We start from the raw sequence: 13,937 nt of genomic DNA on the forward strand, positions 1-13,937 counted from the left end.
CTAAAAGGCGATTTTTTAAGGGTGCTAATGTATTATGTCCTCTGTCTTTTGGAGGAAAAGCACCTCTGACTTCTATGATGTACTGAGCAATTTGTGTATGGAATTTGCTGTGTCTTTACTAGGTATTTAGGAAAGCATCTTCTAGTCAGATGGTTGAGGGGGTGGGAAGCAATCTTTAATAGTACATCAGAGGTTATGAAACTCATGGCAACCTGTTTTCAAACACATTTCAGTTTGTGTGTCCAAAAGTGATCATCTGGTCATGACAAAATTAATAAATTCATTTATTCTCTTTCAGAGTATCTGTCAGAAACAATGAAAATACATATATACGTTTTCTGATTTAATTATTGTGCAGTAGTTGCCATAAGAATATTCCACCATGAAATTTAAATTTAGTAAGGGATTGCTATTGGGGGAAATGATCTTAAAATGTCCCATTTTTGTGGATCATGTCAGGATAAGGACATTCCATTAAAGAACTATAAAACAAACCAAATTTGCTATTGTACTCAGACAAAATACCACAACAGTGGAAGCTGCATTACACAATAGGACATGGGAAACACACCGTTTAGAAAGGGAAATCTAGATAGGCTTTATCATATTGGAGGGCAGCAATAAAATGAGTTTGATAAGCAAGAAACTTTACCAGCACACAATAGAAATTCATATAGTTAAAATAGTTTTCAAATACATGAAGATCTTTGAAGCACTAGTTGAGGCTATCACACCCTGGGCAACAAGTAATTTTGAAATTATGTTGTATTTACTGTTTCCTTAAAGAAAAATCGGGGATGGAACTTGGATTTTAACATCTAGAGAAGCTTAACCTTGTTTTGCAGTGGATATTTTGGTCCCTTGATAATTATATATTTATATTTCCAACTTTGGTTTTATGCATCTCTCTGCTATTCACTACTGTTGCTGTGTTCTGGCTTGCTAGAATTGGCATATGTTCAGTTCATTTGGCTATTCTATGTAATATTTACTTGTCAGCACATTTGGTCAATAGCAGTAGAGGGAATATATTTTTTGGGTACAAGAATTAAGGCCATAACTAATTTTATGTAAATTTTTATCTTGCAAAATCTGTTGAACAAAATTATATTTTGTAGTAGTACTATTTTTAATTGCATTCCATTACATTTGGAAGTGAATTTGGGATAAGATCGTAAGGATGTCTCTCAGAAATCACTTTTTTTTCTAGGTCATGGATGGAGATTACTTATAAGGATTCTACAACTCCCTCGTTATTTTTGGCATCATTTATGAAATTTTGAAAAAAAATTCAAACAATGCTTTCAGATTATCCAGTTTAATTGAGCTATCTTCCTTCATATCACTCAGGTAAAGTTAACAAAGTGACATAGCACAAACATTTATTTTATAAATCTCCCAGTTGAAAGGGTAGTGAAATGCACTTCTGTTTGTTTATATATAATATATGCACATCAGCATCTCTTGGCTAATCAAAAGTGTCATTCATTCATATGCTGAAATTAATGCAAACTCTCATCTTACCCATGAATCAGTCCATCTTGGCCAACTGACACAAATATACCTCCATTTATATTTCATATTTTTAGAACTATGTATACTTTAAAATAGGACTATGTACAAGAGACACTTTACAAAAGTGCCATATATTAATACACATTTAACAAGGAAGAGTGGTATGTAGTGTTGAAAATGATTTAGAATTCCTGTCAGTACATGTATACTGAAAATTAAATTCTCTACGTAAATTCAGGATGTAAAAACGTGGTATTCTGAATTCATAATGTAAGTCATATATTTTTTCATTTCTTGCCATTCTTATTTGAAATAGTGGTGTAATGCATTTTATAAATTAAATTTAAACATTGCAGTATGTTTATGTGCTAACCATGACAGTCTTAAACATTTACATTTTGATTTTTTACAATAAATTTATTTTAAAAAACACTTTCTATTTTTCTGTACTGACATATGCAATAAATTGATACATTAAAAGTTTGAGTAATGTCTAAAAAATCTGTAGTTGGTTGTTTTCATTTCCTGCTAATGTATTTTAAATTCCATAATACGTCATGTCTTGAATTAATGATAAAAATAAATGTTCCAAGTTTATTGTAACAATTTAGCATTCTGTTCTGGCATTATAATGTTTTAATCCAGAAGTTAGAATTTTTTCTAAGATAAATTGCTTAATTATTTAGTTTAAGCTAATATTTAAATTAGTGTGCATTCCCTGAACATCATTAACTGATGGTAATAGGAGAAAGCCTAGAAGCATTTCCGGTATTTGAGAAAAGTGAACCTGGAATTGGAAGATTATAAATGTGTTGACAAATTGACTAATAGCTATTTCAAAATATCTTCTAAGAATTCCCTCTTGTTCACTTAATTATTGCTAATGAAAGGAATCATTAAACTGTTTTTAAAAAAAGTGTACAATAATTCACCAAGCCTTTGGAGTTGTATCCCCACCTTCCCTAGTACAGAAATTTGCTGTGGATAGCCCAAATTAGGTAGTTACTGGGAAAAGGAAGCCCTGAAAATGTTAAGAGGGTAGAGAAGTCCCCAGACACATAGTACTTAGCCAGCCTAGAATGATTTCTATTACTTTCCTGCAGCAAGACTAAATATATTTCTAAGTTGAAGTTCATTTAGTGCCACACTTGAGATAACTTGGCCTTTCATTATCAGAGGGCAATTGATCCATCCATACTATCTATCCTTTTTCCTAGAAGACTTGCCCCAGAATTCCTAAAGCTGCAACAAACTCTTTGCAGAGTTGTAGAATATTCTTAGAGAGATGTAGATAAAGAATTCTCATGCTCTAAAGTTTACAATCTGAAAGGGGATATTAATCATGCACATCGAAAAAGTCATACAAAATGGCCTAATAGCATAAAAGGATGATAAATAGTTGAGATTGAGTAAGAGAGAGGGCATTTTAGGTATAAAAACTGGAGCCAAATACAGTAAGATGAGTAAAAGCATGGGATGCATTTGTGTGCTTTCAAATAATCCACTTTGGCTAGGAAGTAGAGTAGTATGTAGTAAATCTATAAAGGTAGATTGTGAAGATCTTTAATTGGCTCGTTGAGTAAGGTGATGAGTACATATTCAAGATTTTTAACTAGTAATCTCATGAAAATACTTGTGTATCAGGAAGATCCATAAATTGAATTGAGAAGGGGAAAAAATTAGAAGTAGGGAAGTCTTGTTAGAGCATTGTTTAGTCCAAGTGATAGATATGACATTGACTTCAAGTTGTGCCATTGAGAATGATGAGTGGATAGAGGTTAAAGGTAATGACAGGACTTGGAAACTTACTTTGGGACAGTGTTTGCACTTGTCAGTCAATTTAGTCATCATGTGCCCAGCATTGTGCTAAGTAAGCAGTGGGGATACAGAGAAAGACAAGACAGTCCCTGGTCTCTAGGAATTCACAGTGGAATGAAGGAGACAATATGGCAAACAAGCAAGGTCTATCTATATGCATATCTAAATAGATAATAGATCTTTACAGTATCTAATAAATTGGACATGTCAGTATACAGAAGGTACTGCATCAGCATTGAGTAGGATCAGGAAAGGCTTCTTATGCAAAGTGGGGTTTTCTGGAACTTGAAGGAAGTGAGGGAATTGGAGGCAGAAAATGAGGAAAGAGAACGCCAGGAATGGAATATAGCCAGTGAAAAAATGTATGGAGTTGGGAGATAGAGTGTCTTGTTCTGTGAACAGTTATTGAGCCCAGTGTCTTTGGATCACAAAGTATGGGAGATATATGTGTGTGAGGTTAGGGGGTGTGGTAAGGGAGTAAGATGTAAGAATGGAAATGTAGGAAGGGGCCAAGTTATGGAGGGCTTTAAAAACCAAGGATTTTGTATCTTATCCTGGAGTCAATAGGGAGCCTCTGGAATTGATTGAACTGGTAAGGGGAATGGCGGTGGTGGTGACGTGGTCAGACCAGCACTTTAAGGAAGATCATAAAAGTTGAAGATGAACTGGAGTGAGGATACGGTAGAGACAGAGACTAAGGCTTGTACAATAGCAGGTGTAAAGTGATGGGTAACAGCACCAGGAAAGTGGCAATATCAGAGGAGAGAGGGATATATATGAGAGGTATTACAAAGGTAAAATCAACAAGACTTAGCAGATTGGACAATATCTCACACTGGTGATGAGAAGAGGAGCTGAGTATAATACTGGTCTGAGTTATTGGAAAGATAGTGGTATTCTTTGACAGTAATATGGAAGTTAGGAAGAGGAGAGGGTGGGAGGATAGGGAATGGGGAAAGATGAGTTTCATTTTGGATGTGCTGAATTTAAGATTTAGGCAGAATTGTGTAGTGGAGAAAACACTGATGAGATTCAGAGGACTTGGGTCCAAATTCAAATTCTGGGCCACCTTTCCTCATCTACCAAATGAGGAGGTTGCAGTAGATAGCCTTTGAAGTCCCTTCTACATTCCACCATCTATAATTCTGTGATCAGTAATGACTACCAGGTTATGAACATGGGTGACTAGGGAAATAGTGAAGTCATCTAGGGAAGTCAGAAAGAGACCTGGAGTCATTCAGTGAGTTCATTTTGAACACATTGAGCTTGAGGTGCTGCTTGCAACGTCCAGTTAGAGATAAACAGTAGGCAACAGGAAATGCAACTCTGGACAGCAGTCACCATAGGAAATAGAGATTTGATCCATATCAAGATACTAGTTGAAGTTCTAGAAGGAGAAAGTATCTTCAAGAGAATTGAGAATAGGCAAGGGACAGGTCCTTGGAAAATACTTTGTTTTATTTAAGGACATGGAAGAAGATAGGAAAAGTAGAGATAGAGGCCTTGAAAATGTGTTTTTTTTTTAATTGAAAGCCAAGTAGATAAAGAGTATTAAGTAGAAAGTGTGTGTGTGTGTGTGTGTGTGTGTGTGTGTGTTCATTTTTGTCTTTGTATTCCCAGCACTTAGCACAATGTCTGCTACATGATAGGTGCTCTTTAAAGGCTTATTCATTGATCAAACAATTTAGAGATCATGGGGGAGGAAGATTGATAAAAGTCAAATTAATTTGGTGTGATTATAGAAAAAAAACTAGTGGAGATGGAAATCATATTGGAATTTATTGCAAAAGTAAGCACTAAGGAAATGAAAGCAATAAATTTGAATGAATTTGATAGAGAAGGTGAAGGATGAATGGTATGGTAGGAGTAATGAGGTAAAGAAAATCATTTTTTGTATTTGTTTTTTGTTTTTAATCTACAGATACCTAAATGTGTTAGTAAGCAGAGGGAAGTGGAAAGGGAAAAATTAAAGATGCAAGAAGTTGAAATGGGCAATCATTTGGAGAAGATGAAAGGTTAGGATTAGGTGTTCAGTTAAAGATTCATTCTTGGACAGGAGAGTTACCTATTCCTAAGATACAGGAAGAAAAGAGGATGTAATATAGAAAGACATTTGGAGATAAGGAATAAGCATAAGATGAGGGCAGTTCTTTGTGCTGAATTGTTTATGTTAGGTACAGTTGCTTTGTCTATCTTCAACTTTTTAGGCAATGTAGTATAGTGTAAAACTGAAAGTATTTGAATTGTGGTATGTTAAACTCTCCCTTACTGGAGTCACTAGTGTGGAGATTCAAAATTGAAGAAAAATTTTGTACAACAAATATTCATTTCCCTCAGGGTGTGTGTATCATGGTAACTAAATATACCTGTTGCCCTACCTAAGGAAATATAGGGGAGGAAACAGAAGATAAAATCCAGCAAGAGGTGCAGTTCAAAGGGGAAGGGGTTTGGGCTTTTCTTTTTTATCTCCTAACCTAGATATGTGGAAGGGAAAACAAGGGAGTAAGAAGGTAAACATGTGAGTACTAACAATATTTGATGTTTATGTAGCATTTTAAGGTTTTAAAAGCACTTGACATACTGTATCTCATTTAATTCTAATAAAAGTCCAGTGAGTTAAATGAGAAGTCTGCACTTGTAGCCACTGCACCCCATTGTGTGATGATATAATAGAATTTAAAAGTCTTTCTTTGGACCTGTAGATCTAGCATGTTTTGTTGTGTTCCCCTCGTTACTGTAATTCTTGACTTCACTTCTATAAACATCTTTAGCTCCTCAGAATTCTTTTTATTCTGCTCATTTTCATCCTATCCCTAAATGTGAATGATCTTAAGTATCAATGGCCTAGTAAATAAAAAAAAATCTGGGTTTATATAGCTTCCAATCATATCATAGCAGTTTCCAGCTGTTCACCATCAGTTGGAAATTCAGCAATTCTCTTTAAAAGAAAAAAATCTTTTTCACTGAATTGGATGGTTAATGGAATCAAATCTCTATAGCCTAAAATGATTCCTATAATGATTCCCCTCCGTATATACAAACCTGAAATAATTGTAAACCTCTGCAAGTGTCAATCACAAAGTCTTTGATATAGAATTTTATGATGTTCAATTTTTTGTTAAATTTTTGCTTAAAATGTTAGGTTTTCTGTATGGGAAATCATTAACGTGTTTGTCTATCAAAAAGTCAAAAAGTTTTTTCACTTCTTTCTCAATTACATAATGAAAATGTTACCCTCAAATACTATGGCTCTTGAATATTGTGTTAACTCCTTCATTCTATTGAATTAAATGTCTAATTTCAAATAATTCCCTCTCAGTTTTAGATCTGTGCTCTCATAGTGTATTTTTTTTTCATTGGTTTAGAGAACAACCCCTTTGGCACCTTAGTCCATATGATCCTTGTTCATTCGTTTTATAAATTCTCCCTTCAGGATCTATTCAACTTTCTAGAGGCCCTTTTGTTACAACTAGTGCTTTGCTTCAGGTATACATCTTATTATCTCTTGCTCTTATTACAGGATTGTCCTCCTCTTTTTCTGTGCATATAATATCCTTAATGTGATGTGTAAGTTACCAGTAATATGGCTTACTTATACTCACTGCCGATTGCCTGTTGGTTCTGTTGTAATTGTAATTCTATACATTTTTATGTTTCACAGCTGTAGAGTATCACCAATAGAATGAGGATATTAAAAAAAAAAAGAATGGTTTGGCAGTAAACAACTTGAGATCACTGAAAATACTGCCCAATTTTCTAAATGTGATCTAGCCCACTTTTGTTTCAAGAAAAAGCTTAGAGTCATTCAAATAGCTTTACAGCTGTCCAAAGACAATCCAGTTTGCTCTATTCCTGTTAAATTTTGGGCCTAGTTAATTTTCCATTTGTATTTAGTACCCCCAATATATATTTACATACACACATACATATTTATATAGATATAAATATATTTATGTAATATCTTGAGAACTCAGTGTCTCATCTATGCCTAGGGTATTAAGGTAGGACTCTTAGCCAAGTTTAAATCCTTTCTGTTTTATTCACAAATAAAATACACAAGATTTTACTTTAAAATGTTATTTGAAATTTTAAATGAAGACCTAGTTTGGTAGGCCCATCACAACCTACATTGCTATTACAACACACAAACAGTCATGGATGGACAAGGTTTTTTATGGTTGTCCATTGAATTATTTGTATTAATAGAGATAATAGTCTTTACTCTCTTTGATTTTCCTGTGTTGGTACTTAGGTCAAAATCTTTAGAATGTTTAAAGACCTTATTTATGAGACTCTGCAGTGTTCTGGGGCTTAATGCAACGAACAATGTCATCTGCAAAAAGGGCTTCTAAAGAACAGAACCTTACAATCTACCTTAATTTGACATTGTTTTAGATTTCTTCTATACCAGTGGCCAACACTTTTGGGGAGAATGTATCTATCTTATGTTTAGAGGAATATTGGATCAGATTGTTTCTGTCATATATTTCACAGAATTTTGTGTATTTTGGTACATACTCTTATTCGAAAGAGAACCTGTAAATCTTGTTTGCTCTACCATATCAAATACATTTTGTTTAAATTACGTGTATATGCATATGCATATACATATACCCACATGTGTGTATGTGTATGTGTGTATGTCTTCAGTTAGCAAAAATCTGCCTTCTTTTCCTCCCATCTCTGGTACCCACTTACCCCCAATTGAGAAGAAAAGAAAAATAAAACCTCTATTATGAACATATGTAGTTGTTACACAAATGTCCACATTATCCATGTTTAAAAGGCAATGCAGACTTCTGCTTCCAGAAGCCAAGATGGCAGAGTAAGAAGTAAGTCGCTGTTACCCTCCCTTATTAACCTCTGAAAGTCCAGAAAATATCACCCCAGGAAAAACTCTGGAACAGCTGAACCAGAAGAAAGACAGGGTGCAGCAGTCCCATAGCCCAGATAGCTTGAGGGATAAACGAGAAAAGCCCCTCTTGCCCTGGGGGAAGGGGAACAGTACAGAATGGGAGGCGTCCCACCTAGCTAGCAGAAAGCCCCACTTCAGCATACCAGAAGGAGATACTGAAACCTATGTGGTGGAGCAGGCAAACACCAATACTAGGACCCCCCAGTGCCTCAGTGAGGGCAGGAGAACTGGTGGAAACCAGCTTGGAAAACCACCAAGGGCTTTGGCATTCTACAGCAGTCTCCCCCCTCAGCAAAACTCTGTAAAGCACCCCAAGGGCCCCAGGTGGATAAATATCCTGCAATATCCACCTGAAAGTAGCTGAAGAAAACCAAAGGAAGAAAAGGCCACGGTGAGCAGGAAATCTCCAGGAGCCACACTACCCAATCCTACCCCTAGAGTTCCAGTGTTGCTGATTCCAGCCCAACACCAGGTAAGCTTCCAGAACCCTATAGCCTCCAACTGCTAACATCAGAGGCCCCAGCACACAAAGCCACTGACCAGGCCCTAGGCTCTCAACACAAGAAGCTTGGGTCACTGCCCCCCTGCTCCCTAGCAGGAGAGCTCAATCTCTTTAAAGGCCAGGAAATAAGCAAACACCATGAGCAAAAAGAAGCATACAATAGATTCTTATTATGAGAACAGAGAAGATATGGCAGAAATTCTGAAGAGGACAACATCATCAACAAACCCACATCTAGAACCTGAAAAGGGAATATGAAGTAGTCTGAAGCCCAAAAATCCTCCTTAGAAGAGCTCAGAAAGGATTTTAAAAGTCAAATGAAAGAGGTAGAAGAAAAAATGGGAAAAGAAATGAGAGGTATGCAAGAGAGAGTCAGTAGCTTGGAAAAGGAAGGACAGAAATTAACCATAGGAAACAAATACTTAAAAAAACACAACTGGCCAACTGGAAAAAAAAAAGTACATTGAAGAAAACTAGTCCCTGAAAAATACAGTTGGCCAAATGGGGAAGGAGGTACAAAGTCTAATAGAAGAAAACAAATTGTTAAAAATTATAATTGGGCCGATGGAAGCTAATGACTCTATGAAAGAGCATGAATCAGTCAAACAGAAACAAAAGAATGAAAAAATAGATGAAAATGTAAAATACCTCATTGGTAAAACAACTGACCTGGATAATTGATCCAGGAGAGCAATTTAAGAATTATTGGTCTGCCTGAAAATCACAATGAGAAAAAGAGCCTGGACAGTATCTTTCAGGAAATCATCAAGGAAAACTGCTCTGAGGTCCTGGAACCAGAAGGTAAAATTGCCATAGGAAGAATCCACCAATCGCTCCTGAAAGAGATCCCAAATTGAAAACGCCAAGGAATATAGTAGCCAAATTCTGAAATTACCAGGTCAAAGAGAAAATACTGCAAGCAGCCAGGAAGTAACAATTTAAATATCATGGAACCACAGTCAGGATTACACAGGACCTTGAGGGCTTCTTCTATCATATTCTGTGCCCTTCCATAATGTAAAGGAGCTTGGATTACAACCAAGGATCAACTACCCAGCAAAAATGAGCGTAATCTTTCAGGGGAGGAGATGGATATTCAACAAAATAGGGGACTTCCAAATCTTCCTGATAAAAAAGTCAGAGCTCAACAGAAAATTTGATCTTCAAATACAAGACTCAAGAGAGCATAAAAAGAAAGAAATACTGTGGACCTCCAGGTTTGGAGAGAAGTAGTGTCAGCAGGAGTGGCTATCTCATCTTTCCACCTGCATAGGCCTCCATATGGCCATGCATGCATCGCTACTGCTGTTTTTCTATGTGGGTTGTGCTTGTTGTTCTTTAATCTTAGGTGAATAAGTACTGGGGATGGAAGAGAATTGATTATAACATTGTGAGCTTTGAGTGGCTAGAAGAATCACCAGAGGTCATCATTTGGTCACAGAGCAAGGGAGAGAGAGATTCGTCTGTGCTAGCAGACAGTTTTCCCCATATTTTCATCTTGGCAAGGAGGTGGTGAATAACATGTGAAGAATGAACTGAAGAAGGAAATGGCAAACCACTGCAGTAACTTTGCCAAGAAAAACCCGTGTGGGGGCACAAACAGTCAGACATGATTGAAATGAGTAAACAACAACACTCATGATTGGCATCCTCTCTAGAAGTTTTAGGATTTATGCTCTAGAACTTTCTAATGTGCTAGTTTTGTGATTCCTTAAGCTCTAACAACTTTCTTCTATACCCGACTGTAGCTACTTGCCACCATGTCCATTCCTCAGACCTTACTATGACTAGCAAAGGCATTCCCTCCAAAGCTCCCTATTCTTTCACGCTCTCTATCTGCCCAACTCTGGTTCCTTTTGCCCCCTTTCCTAGTCTTGACCTCATTGTCATAAAATCCAAGTATTTACTCAATTTAACAATGTAGTTCTAACATTTCCCTGTTTCGTCTGTGTCCCCTTCTCAACTTCCTTCTCTCTTTTGTGTTAGTTTGTTTCTTCTACCTTCCTCCCCAACTCTTTTAAAATAAAAGCCCTCCATTGTCACAAATAAATATACTCAAGCAAAATAATCTCATACATTATTTGTATTTGAAAATATATGCGTCATTTTTCACATGTAATCCATCACCTCCCTGCCAAACACCCCTCCAAAAAAAGAGTTTGTTTTGCTTAAGACTAATTCCTCTCTTGATCTGCCCCTTCTCTAATTCCTCCTTCTTTCTCTCCTTCCCCCTCCCCAATTTCCCTGTTAAATGAAATATATTTCTGTACCCAGCCTTTTTGTGTGAGTCTCTGTGCGTATGTGTATGTATTCTTCCTTGCTTGGGCCAGATGATATGAGAGTGAGGTTCAAATGTCAACTCTTTCTCTACCCCTACTCTTGGCTTGTATACATGTCCACTTGTAAACCCTGAGTATATGAAATAATTTTCCCTAACTTCCTTTTTCATTTCTCTCAATGTATTTCTCTTCCCCTTGCTTTTCATTCTTTTAAGATCAAGACCTAACAAAATTACTTCCAGGCCTTTTGTCTAATTAGATGATGATGATAGGATTCAGAGGGAACTTATGTATCATCTACCCATAATTGAATGTAAGCAATTTATTCTTGTGTAGTCCTTTCTAATTGTTCATTGGTGTTTATATTTTATCTCTCTTAACTCCTGTGTTTGAACTTCAGAGTTTCTATACAGCTCTGGTCTTTTCATCAGGAAGGCTTGGAAGTCCTTTATTTTATTAAAAGTCTTTTTTTTCCCCCCTTGTATAATTATACTCAGTTTTGCTGAGTACTTTTTCTTGGCTATAAACTTTGATCCTTTTTGTATTTTGGAATATCTTTTTACAAGATTTTCACTCCTTTATAGTAGTAGCTGCTAAATCATGTATGATCTTGATTATAGCTTCTTGATATTTGAAATAGTTCTTTTTCACTGCTGGTAGTATTTTTTCTTTGACCTGGAAACTAGATTATGGTTTTAATGTTCATGAGAATTTTCATTTTGAGATTTCTTTGAGAAGGTAACTGGTGGATTCCTTGTATTTCTATTTTGCCATCTGGTTCTAAGAGATCTGGGGAGTTTTAAGATGTCATGAAATATGGTGTTTAGACTTATTTTTTTTTGGCCTTATCATTGAGGTAGTTTAGTGATTCTAAATTTTTTTGCTCTCAGTCTATTTTCCAGATCAGTTGTTTTTGTTATGATATAACTTACATTTTCTTCTTTTTTTTTTCCAGGCTTTTGGCTTTGTTTTAATATTTCTTGTTGTCTTGTGGAGTAATTTGCTTCTCCTTAGTCCATTCTAATTTTCAAGGAATTTGTTGCTTAAGCATGGCACCTCTTGTGCTAAGCTGTTAATTCCCATTCCGATTCTTCAATAGTTCTCATTTCTTTTTTTAATGTTTTTTTTTTAGCACTCATTTCACTTGGGGAAAAAACAACAATTTTAACTCTTCATATCTTGCAGGACTTGCCCAACCTCTGTGTGTGTGTGTGTGTGTGTGTGTGTGTGTTTGAGGTTTGGCTTGTAGATATTTTAGAGTGATTTCCTTCTGAGTTTGTAACTTGAGCATCCCTGTCACCATAATAGCTTTTTTTATGGTGCGATTCTATTTTTGCTTGCTCATTCTAGACTTTCAGTGTGAATATTTACACCTTGGAAGCTAGTAAACATTAGAAATCAAGGTCTGATTTATCATTTTGTTGGTTGCCTAGTTTTAAGAAAGGGATAGAGAGAACATTAATACTGCAGATTAAACTTAAACGTGTGTTGTGCCCAAATACCACTGGATACATTGCATATATTTTCAGATTTTTGCAATGTATTGGATGTTCTCAGCCTGCCCTGTCTAATCACTCTTTCTCAGTTTCCTTTGCTGAATCTTTATCCAGGTTACACATCCATTAACTTTGAGTGCCCTCCAAGGTTCTGTCCTGGACTCTCGTCTCTTCTCCCTATATTATATTCCATATCAGCTCTCCCATAGATATCATTATCTCTATTCATTTGGTCCTGAGATTTTTTTTTTGTCCCTCCCTAACCTCTATCCTGACCCCCAGTCTCACATCTCCAATTGCCTGTTGGACAAACTGGATGTCCCATCTTAAACTCAGCATATCCAAAACTGAACTCTGTCTTTTCCCCAAAACCCTCTCTTCTTCCTCAGTTTTCTATTATTATCCAGGGTAACACCATTCTTCCAGTTAGCCGGACTTAAAACCTAGATGTCATCCTTGACTTCTCACCCTCGGCCCCCCCCCCCAAATCCAATAGTTGCCAAGTCTTATTGTTTCTACCTTTTCAATAACTCTCATATACATCCTCTTTTCTCCCCTAATGTTACCACTCTCTGATGCAGTCCCTCATCACCTCACACCTGGACTGTCACAGTGCTCTGTTAATTTGTCTTGTCTCAAATCCTTCCCCGTTCCACTCCATCCTCCATTCAGCTGTCAAACTGATCTTTCTAAAATATATATCTTACCTCTTTACTCCCCTATTTAATCAATTCCTTATTGCATCTGGGATCAAATATGAACTCCTTTGGCTTTTAAAGCCCTTTATAACCTGAACCCTTCCTACTTTTCCAGTCTTCTTATACCTTACACCTCCCCCCCACCCCAAATACACATAGGCTGCAATCTAATGATATTGGCTCCCTTGTTCCTTCAATCAATGAATAAACATTTATTAAGCACCTTCTATGTGCCAGGTACTTGTTCCTTGAACAAGATACTCCATCTCTTGTTTTGGAGCATTTTCACTATCTGTCCTCTGTGTCTGGAACTCACTTTCCTCAGCTCTGCCTCTTGACTTCTCTGCTTTCCTTCAATCCTGAGCTAAAGTCTCACCTATAAGAAGCCTTTCCCAATCTTCCTTAATGTTTATTAATTTATCCTTTATATAACTTCTTTGTTTAAAGTTGTTCGTATGTTATCTCCCACTTTTGAATGTATGTTCCTCGAAAGTGGGACTGCCTTTTGCCTTTTTTGTATGTGTCCTTGGTGCTAGTAGGTGCTTAATAAATGCTTGTTGACTGATTTTTTTTACTGATTTTTAAAAATCCCCTCTCTCTGTCTCTTTCTATGTGTCTCTCTCTGTTTTGAAAAACATTATTTGTTATGAGTGTCCTTTAGGGAGGGGAAGGCAGAACAGTGCTGGGAAACATTTTTGTCATGTTAAATAAGAC

This window comes from Phascolarctos cinereus, unplaced genomic scaffold (assembly GCF_003287225.1).
Source record: "Phascolarctos cinereus isolate Bilbo 61053 unplaced genomic scaffold, phaCin_HiC Scaffold_7;HRSCAF=346, whole genome shotgun sequence".
Taxonomy (NCBI): domain Eukaryota; kingdom Metazoa; phylum Chordata; class Mammalia; order Diprotodontia; family Phascolarctidae; genus Phascolarctos; species Phascolarctos cinereus.